The following is a 10,873-nucleotide window of genomic DNA, read 5'->3' on the forward strand; positions in this document are numbered from 1 at the left end:
TTTCATGCAGCAAAATGCATCTGAGATTTATCTGTGTTATTGTACTTAGTAGTAGCTGGTTTCTTTTTTCTTTTCTGCTGAGTCCTATTCCTTCTATTATGTGGACAGTCTACAATATGGGTATCTATTTTCCTGTTGATGAACTGTTGCCAGTTTTTTGACCATTGTGAATAAGGCTGCTATAAACATTTGTATTTAAGTCATTTTGTGGACATAGGTTTATCTTAGGAAAATATCTAGAAGAGGTAAATTTATGTTTAACTGTATAAAAACTGCTGAACTGTTTTCAAAGTAGTTGTATATTTTTGTGTTACCACCAACCACATGTGAGAATTTCAGTTACTTTACATTCTCACCAACACTTGGTATGGTCAGTCTTATTGATTTTACATATTTGAATATGTGCATAGTAATATCTCATTATGGTCTTAGTTTACATGAAACTGATTTATGTGAAAGATCCAATTTGATTCCTTTTTTCCGTCTGACCAAAAACAAATGGCCTTGGCACCATTTATTGAATAAGGTAAAAAATTTCCTTATTAAGGTAAAAAAATTTCCTTAGTAAATGCAGTGATAGTTCTGTCATGTTCTGAGATGATAACAAAATATTTAAAAACTGGTGTGAAAATGGGCACTCTGTTTTTTTAGAGCTTTCATTAAAATATTAAAGTTTAGCATGTATATTTAACTTAATGCTTTGTTAATCAGTATTTTAATAAGCTTCCCTTCGAATTTGGAAGGTGATCAGTTATCCAACCCCTTTACTGTTCTCTCACCCACTGTCTTGTTTTCTTTAAAAAAAAAAAAAAAATTATTTATTTGAGACAGAGAGTACAGGCAGGGGAAAGGAACAGAGAGAGAAGCAGGCTCCCCGCTAAGCAGGGAACCCTGACATGGGGCTTGATCCCAGGACCCCAGGATCATGACCTGAGCCAAAGGCAGACACCTAACTGACTGAGCCACCCAGGCACCCCAAAAAGTGTTTATAAAACTATTTAGCATACCTAGTAAAGTTGAGTATGTCCATACCCTGTGACTTAGCAATTCTACTCTCTGGAGTAAAATATTTTAAATTAATACAACCTAGGTAATTTGGCTACACTAAATTTACTTTAAAGCAGTAAAGCATGATCTTAGCATGCATCAGAATCTCCTAGGGAACTTCTTAAAGCACAGAGAGATCCTGGGCTCATCCCACAGTTTCTGATCCAGCAGGTCTGGGATGGAGCCCTAGAATTCACATTTTGAACCAGATTGCAGGTGATGAAGATGTTACTGATCTGAGAACCACACTTTGAAACCGCTGCTCTAAAATAATGTGCTGTCCCAGATTTACACCTTGAATTGGCATACAGAAAAAAAAAAATTCTTCTTTTGCTTGAAAGAGCTCTTGTAATATTTCATGGAGAAGCTTATCTTTGAGGAAAAAAAAACAAAATTGAAGAAACAGTGACACAAGTTTACTCCAAAAAGTAGTGTATCTAAAAGGAACTGGCAGCCTCTTTGATTTTAACACACAATAGATGCTCCAGGTTAAGTTACCTGCTTTATAGTCTTAGGATCTGAAAATTAATGACACGAATACTGTATCAGCCTTAACAAACTAATCCATCATTTTCTAATTGGGAGTTTTTTCTGTCAACATTTCTAGTTTTTTACTAATCTGTATACTGTGTTTTACAGAATATTTAGTAAATTATGCAAGAGATCTAATTATACCTATTTTTCAGGAGATGAGAGGAGTAAACCATGAACTTAAATAGCAAGAAATGAACATCTGATTTTAATTTACTTGCTCTCAATAACAGGAAAAAGAAGAAAATTCCAATTACAGATTACATTGACAAAATCTAGTATAGACTGACAACTAAACAATTTATTTCAAAACAATTGTTTTACAATTCCCAAAGATTTTTCCCCTGGGATTTTCCAACTCAGCTTTAAAATCATAAAATTATATAAAAATTGTACAAGACCTATAATGTGAACCAGATTTGTCATTTTAAGTTATGGCATCATCAAGCAATTTAATAAAACCTAATAACCTTCCATGACTAATAAAACAAGATACATAATTATTCAAAGAGGTTTGAGATTTTTTTATGAAGAATTATTTTATCATACATATGAGCTTTTTGTGTCTGAATATGAACAAACTCATTCATATAGGTTGCCAGTAACTAGTCAATTAAAAATTAATGAATAATTATCATCTAAACCTAATTTCCACTAAAAAGATAAATATAATTATACTAGGTTCCATGAACAAAGAGTAATCTTAATAATTAATAATATAATAACTGAGAAAATTATTATATGTGAATAAATCAATGAGAGAGATAAACCTGAATAAGTATACGAGAATGGGTAAACAGGTAACAGGAAGGAAGCAAAACCTGATGAGGAAATACAAGGAATTGTTTAGTCAATGACTAAACCTACCAAAGTTGTTACTGAATAAAATCCTGTTGTCAAAAGCCAAGATATGCCCCCAGCTACATAACCATGAATAAGTCAATTCACTCCTCAAAGGTGAAGTTTTCATATCATAAAATGGGAACAACTGACAAGGCTGCCTCATCCAGATGCAAGGTTGATGGATCCCATAAAAGGGTTCAGTTTAGAGGGGCTTTCTTTTTCTACTTCACACAAAGGCACAATATAGACTAGAAGCAGTCCTGTTGATACAGCCTATCCATCCTGTTGTTTCAAGAATAACTATGTAGGTCAAAATCATATGGAGGTTAAAAACAGTTAAATATGTCAAATAGTGTAGTAACTAGCACATTTAATAAACATTAACTATTACTATAATGTCAGCTTTCATTAAGATCTCAGGATAAGGACTAAGAAAATATCATCAATGGACAGAAGGATTTTAAGACTACCAGTTAAAAAACTACTCCACCTGGATCCATTAAAAAGAAACATCTCCACTTTTTTGGAGTGATGTAAAGATTCTGTGTCATGAGTATGGTGTTGATTACATGACTGTACCACTGTCAAAATTTAATTTGCACCCTTAAATTTGCTAAATTGTAAGTCAATAAAGCTGATTTTTAAAAATAAAATAAAATAAGGGGTGCCTGGGTGGCACAGTTAGTTAAGTGTCTGACTCCTGGTTTCAGTTCAGGTCGTGATCCACTACAAGGTGATAAGATCAAACCTTGCATGGGGCTTCACACTCAGCATGGAGTCTGTGTGAGACTCTCTCTCCCTCTTCCTCTGTCCTTCCTGCTCGTGCTGAATGTTCGGTACCTGACAAAAAGCCAGGAGAACATAAGGCAATCTGCCTCCCTTGCCATCCTGGCAGATCATCTTCTTCCTACCTTGAACCTGGCCATGTCATTTGGCAGCCATTTCTACATATTTGGCATCCATTTGTGACCAGGAGGTAATACACCCCAGAAAGGAACTGGGCAATTGTAAAAAAGATGCAGAAAAGACATAATGCCCCTTTAGTGACATCACTGAGCTATCAAAGGCTCCGTTAATGCAATAGGCAATGATGTTAAAATCTGAATATTCTGTGACTTACAGAACAAAGCATTCTAAACTCAGAAAGAAAAATTATGTAGGGAATATCAGGTGTTGCAATGAACATAGTCTTCAAATACAGAATAGTGGGTATTTACTGTTGTTTCCTTCTAGTACCTTTCCCTTCTTCCAGAAACAACATGCTTTTGCAGACTTGGTCCTCTTCCACTGGACCAGTGCCCTCACCACTGTGTAAATTAACCATTCAACAAAGTTTTTGTATTGTTTTTACTGTACTGTAAGTAAGTTAATAGTTTATCTTAATCCCTCAAAGATAAATAGCATTTTTTTTTTTACCTGGAGAAACAAAAGGAACTTCCTTGGGTCATTCCCTCCTAACTAGAACTGAGATAGGTTCCCCACCATACAAGTCTAACTAAAGCTGCCTCCCCCTGAACTTTTCAGCAATTCACTACCTATGAACTACGTGTGCAGAGCTGTCTATGTGTGAGAAAGTCGGTCTGAATGCTGATACTGGCATGACAGCTAATGATTAAAATCTGAGACATAACTTCTTGTAAACAACGTGTAATTTCAAGTTAAAATAAATAATACCACGGACAATTCCTAGTGGAAACTTCATATTTACATTTCCATTTACCTCAAATTCTTCCCATCATTCAGGATGTAGCTTGAGCCTCCTTTTTAAGGGAACTGTCTCAAACTATGACAACCCATATGGATTTTCCCTTATCTTTAACTCTACTTATATATCTGAGCTATGCATATCAGTATTTTGATCATTTCACAATTAATTTTATTTCCCAATCTCATTTCCAAATATAGCATGAAACACTTGACATATAGTAGATTCTTGGTAAATACTTTGAAACTATCAGTCTATCATCTACCTAGATAATGAACAACATGGTAAACACAGAATGTTAAATTTATATTTAGTACTTAAATAAATATACCAAATACTAAATTAGCTCCTCCTTTACAATCTTTCTTTTTAAATTAAAATACCAAATCTTAGAAATAACACAGTTTAAAACTTGTAAAATATTGATCTTCCAAATAAACAAATGGGTTTCTCCAAGGCCTATGACTAACATATTAAAAATAGACCTTTATGCATTTTAAGTATTCAAAGATTTTTTTTTAATTCTGATTTCTCACATATGCTTTGAGAGACACATGAGATAGAGATTATTAAGCCCTATGACATGAGAAGATACTGAAGCTATATGAATAATAACTGGGCTTTCCTAAATCTCAGCTCTCTACATATCTCTCTAGAGACAGAGCTATAGAAATAGGATTCTCTCATCACCCTAAAAAGGGTCATATTCTCAATAAAACACAGGGGACACAAAACTACTAGGTGCTGGGGCACCTGGGTGGCTCATAGGTTAAGCCTCTGCCTTCGGCTCAGGTCATGATCTCAGGGTCCCAGGATTGGGCCCCACATCAGGCTCTCTGCTTAACTGGGAACCTGCTTCCCCCTCTCTCTCTGCCTGCCTCTCTGCCTACTTGTTATCTCTGTCTGTCAAATAAATAAATAAAATCTTTAAAAAAAAAAAAAAGAATTTAAGTGCTTAAACTTTCAAAAAAAAAAAACAAAAAAACTACTAGGTGCTAATAAGTTGTAATCAACCTAATGAGTTAGATAGCAAGTCCCTTAAATACTTCCAGTTCTTAAAAACCCATTTTTCAATGACAAGATATGATTAAAGTAATGTGTGAATAGAAATAGAAAATAGAAAATCAATTCTATATATTTACAGTAAAAACAATGATACATTCAGATATAAAGCCACAAATTTCTACACTGGAGGTCCTATTATCAAATAAACTGTTAAGACTTTAATGTTATAGGACATACATGCCCATCAGTATTACTGAAGAAAACTGAAATGTAGGTGATGTGTTCTAGTACAAATATCTGCTATCCTCCTCATCTGGAATAATTACTGTTCAAAAATAAAAGTAACAGCCCCCAAAATGCCTATATCAAATCTTAATTTCTCCTTAAATCCTAAACATTTTATCCACCTCAGCATTTATCCAGATCTAATCTATGTTCTTCCCACTAGTCTTAGAAGAACTACCATTATTTTCTAAAAAGAGACTTAAGCTTTTTTTCCCCCTCTCTTCCCAGTTGCATATTCTCCTCCACCTAAAGTTGTTTCTTAATCTACCTAGCATCACTCAAGTCTACTTTTCTTTTTCCTCCCTTCCTCTCTTCACCAACTAAAAGCTTAAAGAACAGCTCATACTTGCCCCTACCACTTAATCCCAGCAATGGATGGCAACTATCATGCCCAAATCACTCCCCTGAAGGTTTCTAATGACGACTCTATCACAAAGAATCCTAAATCTATTTCTCAATCCTCCTGCTCTTTGATCCCTATGCAGCTATTCATAGTCTTGATAACTCTTTTATCTCATGAGACCATTATTTTTCTGTGTGTCTAATTCAATGCAGGTCTTCCGGCAGCTCCTTCACTAAATGTGAGTTCCCACAGAAATACCCTCATGCTCTTCTCTGTTCTCTCCTCTTCTCCAACTACCCTTTTTCCATTTCTTGATATTTTAATATAGTCTCATAGCTTTAAATACCATCACATGCAGAAAACTCGTTGATCCATATCTCATCTCTCTCTTTCCAGCCAGACTCTTCTATCAAATCCTAGTCTCCTTCCTGATCTATTCAAGTTTTAAACATTTCAGTCATTATATACTATAGTAAATAAAACTCTACTTTGAGAAATATATACAATCATGTTTCTGCTTAAAAAAAAAAATCTTTATTAATATAACTACTGAATATCTTATTTTGATAAATACCGAACATGTCAACTTGGTTAAGTCTAAAGATGAAACCATCTTACTATTGCCCAGACCTGTCACCTTTCTCTTCTCCCTCCTTCTGGGCTCATCACTTTGGTTAATGACACTGCTCTTCTAGCTAGTCTAGACTATGTGAAACAATTTCCTCTCCTCTGCTTCCTACTAATACTTAGTTTTGGAATCCACTCCTCCACTCTACTCCCACTAGAGCCTGATTCAGGTTATCACTATTTCAGGGAGGCAGTGCAGGACAGACTTTAAAAGTCTAGGTGCTGCAATCAAAATGCCCAAATTCCTCACCTTACAATGGAACAAAGCTGGAAAGCAACAGTAATGAGGAACCCACAAAAAGAGAAGGAGCAACATTCATGGCCAGTCTCTTGAAGCTTAGGACAAAGAGAAAAATGATAGGTAGAGATCATTCTTACCAGAATAAGGGCCCTGATGGGCACTGGGAAGAGTGTTTGGGTTTTTTTAAAGATTTTATTTATCTGACAGAAAGAGAGACAGTGAGAGAGCGAACACAGACAGGGGCAGTGTGAGAGGGAGAAGCAGGCTTCCCACTGAGCAGGGAGCCCAACGCAGGCTAGATCCCGGGATCCTGGAATCACGACCTGAGCCAAAGGCAGATGCCTAAAGACTGAGCCACTCAGGCACCCCATAAGAGTGTTTCAGTTATCAGAGTACTCACCAGTGAAAAGGCAGGAAGTAAGAGAGAAAGAACTAGAAGGGAGGGCACCTACTCCAGGGACTGAGGCTCAGAGTGATACTATTTTCATCAACTTTTTTTATTAGTATGCACAATATTTGCCTTCCACCATAATTTCTCTTCCCAGTACCTAGCCCATATATAATAGGTATTCAAACATCAGCTGAGTGAAAATTAGCAAACAGCAAGCATTTATTAAGCACTATCAAATTTATTAAGCACTAGTTATCAAACACTAGTCAGAAAAAGTCACTTCACATATATTGGAAATTATGTCATGCTACTTAGATTATAAAAACGAGGTTCCAGTAACTAAAATATTTTGCCCAGCATCCCATATTTTGTAAATGAATGAGTGAGAATTAAAACCCAATTCTATTCAACATGAAAGCTATTTTCTTTCCACTGTATCATACTTAATTCTTTGAAGTATTAAAAAGTATTCTGAACGTCCTCTAAGGGCTTTGACCATGATTTAATGTTTGCATGACACTTCATAAAAAATAGAATTCCTCTTGAAATACATAAAAGTGGGGCACATGGGTGGCTCAGAGGGTTAAAGCCTCTGCCTTCAGCTCAGGTCCTGATCCCAGGGTCCTGGGATTAAGCCCCACATCGGGCTCTCTGCTCAGCAGGGAGCCTGCTTCCCCCCTCTCTCTGCCTGCCTTGCTGACTAATTGTGATCTCTGTCTGTCAAATAAATAAATAAAATCTTTAAAAAAAAAAAAAAGATTAAAAAAAAGAAATACATAAAAGTAAAGTTATTGTGTGAAAGAAAGAGTTAAATTTAAGTCATTTTTATTCCTTTTATTTGTAGGGGGTAAAAAACAGAGAAAGGGTTATATGAGTAAGTAAAAAGAAGGTGAGAAGGTAGAGCAAGACCGAGAATATCTAAGACTCCTACCTCAACATACTTTACAATTTTGCCTAAGGCTGGCCCTCAATTATCATCTCACATATCCTAGATATAAGACCTAACTCAAAGAACCAGCAGCCTTCATTAAATATAGACAAATAGAAAAGAGAGTATGTGAGAAAGGACTAACCCAAGTTCTACTGGCCCAAGGCAAAAACTTGGGAGAAAAACAATGAGACCTTTTTTTTCTCTGACCTGTTACATAATTCCAGATGCATGCATTTGGCTCCAAAAAATTTAAGATCAATATGTTGAATCTTAGCATTTTAAGTAGTTATGGTGAATTACTTACACCGGCTACCCCCTTCATCTCCAATACTTCATGTAGAAAACAACACTAAAGCACAGTGGTTCTCTTTGGACTAAAAGCCCCACCATGTCTTAACTCTACATTCTAGCAAGTAACTTATTCTCTCTATATCTTAATTTTATTCTCTGTAAAATATGGATAATTATAGGATTACTATTACTGAATGATTTGTTAACTGCAGTAAAAGAAGAGGGTTTAGCATATGGTAAGCATTCAATAAATATTATTTTCATTATCCCCACCCCTGCAAAGGTTAGTCTCCTTTCTTGTTTTGCTTTGTTTTGTTTTAGGGAAGAGGTGACACAGGGAGAGAGAGAATCTTAACCAGGCTCAGTGGCCGGTGTGGAGCCCAACATGGGTCTTGATCTCACAACCCTGAGATCATGACCTAAGACAAAAATCAAGAGTTAGACAATTAACCAACTGAGTCACCCAGGTACCCCATTTTAGTCTCTTTTATACACTGCTATATGCCTTCAAGCCTGTAAAATGTCTGTCATAGAGGACATATCAATAAATTTGTCAGTGAGTGAACTTTAAAAGAAAGAAAAAAGAAAAGTGAAAGTTGAGTGAACAAGTCAGACAAGTAACTCTACTATTGCTCTACCAGATTACTGAGTACTGCTTTAAAATTCTCTGGGGTAACAGTCCTCTGTTTCATAATTAGAAGTGTTTTAGGCAACTTCAGCCCTCCTCCTCATTTATCCTCTTGGTACTTAATACCTCCCATCTGTTCATCAAGTTCATCATATCAGCTGTGATCTCTAGGGAAAGAAAATACCTTTTTCATTTGGAGCTCTGACTTTTTTGAGGAGAATGCTGCAGGTACTAAGATAATAATAATTAATGGAGATAAGTCATCATCATTACTTGCATTACAAATCCCTCTATCCCTGACTGGCCAGGTGTTTGATGAGCAGTCACTTCACTGCTCAAAACCCCACTGCCTGGAAACTCCTACAATGAATGCAAATATGTCTCTACCTGCCTCCTGGGGCAATAGGGAAAGCAATTAACAAATGTTCACAAAGTACTTGGAAAGAGATAATGGCACCATATAAATGTTACAGATTATTGCATCATGAACCTTAAAATCATAATCAACTCTAAGATGGGTTAATTGTTAAGGTAACAAAAAGTCTCTTGAGCCTCCTTTCAAAAGAATTTCAAAAAGGTATCACCTTCCTGTGGCTGAGAAATCACCTTCTGACCCTTTGCCCTTCACCCACATCCTTTACAGAAGAATGATAAGAAAATACTAGGTTGTGACTGGGCTTGGGGGTGGCAGGGGTTGTGATTAATAAAACCAAAACTAAACACAGAATCACTTCCAATTCAGAATTAGGCAAGAGATAAAATTTGAGATGCCTGGCTTTAACCTGGGTTACAATTCTAGGGTACTGCAAACACAATTTTTATTCAAGTCACAACTGCACTTCACAGAAGGCAGTGTGCACAAAAGTGGAGAGAACATGCAATCTGGCTCTGATTGCTCCTAAACTTATGCCTCCAACCTGGGCCACCCAGTCCCAGTATCTTGATTATCATCTCTATTGGATATCTAATGGGCAAGCACCTCAAACCCAATATATTCAAAACCTCCCCCAAAACCTGCACCCTTGACAGACACCATCTTCCTATTCTCTGCAAATAGCAACTTTATCATTCCAGTTGTTCCAGGAAAAACCTTGGACTCGTCCACAATTCTTTATATTATCTTACATCTGTCATTCGTCCCAACAGTAAAACCTGTTGGCTCTAATTTCAAAATATCAAGATTCAGACAACTTCTCACTGCCTTTACAGCTACTGCTCTAGTCCAAACTACCATCTCCTCTTGCCTGAATTACTGAAAACAGTCTCCTAATTGGTCTAAACTCTACTTCCTCCCTTGTTGTCTTTAGTGTGTTCTTATGAAGTCAAATCACAATATTCCTGTGGTCACAATTCTGAAATAACTCCTCCCTTGATTCCGACTAAAAGTCAAAGAGTCTTTATAATGGATTTTAACAATTCTCCCCTTACTCTAGCTATGACAATTTCCCTACTGCTCCTAGACCATGCTAAGTATGCATGAGCCTCCTGAGACTCCTTTGCACTTGCTGCTCCCAACTACTCAGATATTCACATTGGCTTGCTTCCTCACCTCCTTCCCTCTATATTCGAAAGTTTCCAACTCAGTGAGATTTTTCCCAAGCCAATTTTTTTAATTTCTAAAATTATAAGCCTCACCTCCCCCTGACGGTCTTTTTATCCCTTCTCTGCAATTCTTCTTAGTTATCTATCACCATCTGGCATTATTTGTTTATGGATTTTCTAACGCCTCTCCCCATCTGAATTTACTCTACATGATGGCAGTAATTTCTGCTTATTTCTTTTCTCTTTTTATTTACTACTGTTTCTCCATTCCCTAAAACAGTCTCTGACATATAACAATGCTAAATACGTATCTGTTAATTTTTTCCCCTTTTACTTGTCCTTGAATCCCAGGTGTCATATTGACTGCACTAATAATCTGTGCTAAAGAAACAGTTGGTACTATCAAGTAAAGATCCCAGGAATATGGTATGGTCAACTTTCTCTCAAACTCCTAATTATACAA

The sequence above is a fragment of the Meles meles genome, chromosome 3 (assembly GCF_922984935.1).
Source record: "Meles meles chromosome 3, mMelMel3.1 paternal haplotype, whole genome shotgun sequence".
Classification (NCBI taxonomy): domain Eukaryota; kingdom Metazoa; phylum Chordata; class Mammalia; order Carnivora; family Mustelidae; genus Meles; species Meles meles.